The following is a 1312-nucleotide window of genomic DNA, read 5'->3' on the forward strand; positions in this document are numbered from 1 at the left end:
GGTACTTCTCAGGATCACAGGAAGGTGTCGACTGGATTGTACACACGAGGAGGAGTAATGTTTTGAGGATCCTAGATTGTGTTTAAACAATTATTTAACATGTGTTTTTGAAATATTGTCATTTTGGAGATTTGTAAACTATGTTTATGAGAAATACGTGATTTTTAAAAATGAAAAATTTTGTTTGAAAATTTACAGTGTTACTAAAAATGTGTTTGAAATGTTTTGAAATTAAGATGCTTCATTTTTTAAATAAGTTTTTGATACTAAGGTGGGAATGTATAAAGCATGGAAAGTAATGACAAGAAATGGAAAGTAATGACAAGAAATGGAAAGTAATGAAAAGAAATGGATAGTAATGAATATAAATGGAAAGAATCGAAATGTAATGAAATGAATGTATTGCTCGAGCCATGATGTCCCCATAACTGGATATAGAGGAATCTATCGGGGTGGCACCTCCCCTTCACGAGATAGATGTCCTAATGAAAATGATGCATTGGTGGATTGATTTGTTCTTTCGACCTTGGTATATACTTTAGGATATTTCTAGGCCCTAAATATAAAATGGAAACGATTTAACACCAAAATTAGCCCTTAATGAAATAAGGAATGCAATGTGAAAAGAAATGTCTTGAATTACATTATGACTAATGAAATGTTTTGATATAGAATGGAATGTGGAAAGATATCTTTTCAAATGAAATGATAATATATGAAATGATATTTATGATGTGTATGGAAAGAGTTTTTCCTTGAAAATGCTTGAAAATGTTTTATGATCTAAAACTATGTTTTGGAAAGATGAAATGTTTTTGATGAAAAGGTGATAAATGTTTTGGGTTACAAACCTACGTAGCTCACGAAACATTATTGTCTTATGTATCTATTTTAAGGCCATGTATCTCAGGTTTCGTTTTAGGAGAGAGGACGATAGATGAAAGTTAGAAGTCAAGAGATAGAGAAAGGAGTGGAACTTCTTAAGTTCCTTATTTATTGTATTGATGTAATCCTCTTTTGCTTGCTACGGTCTGTATGACGCTTAATGGTAACACTCGATGTTTGTAAATGTTTTTTTGGGACCGATTTTTGTTAAATGTAGGTTAATACCTGAAAATATTTTTAAAACCATGGCATATTGTAGTTTGAAAAAGTTTGAAAAAATTAGGGTGTTATAGTTTGGTATCAGAGCCCTAGTTTAAGCGAATTATGATTGGATCATTCCACTCCTATGCTTAGAATTTGGTTATGGAAAGTGTGAATGTGTCTTAGGATTGCGATGCCTTGAGTTAGGTAGAATCTTGTGCAACAA

Source organism: Lactuca sativa, chromosome 5, assembly GCF_002870075.4.
Source record: "Lactuca sativa cultivar Salinas chromosome 5, Lsat_Salinas_v11, whole genome shotgun sequence".
Taxonomy (NCBI): Eukaryota; Viridiplantae; Streptophyta; class Magnoliopsida; order Asterales; family Asteraceae; genus Lactuca; species Lactuca sativa.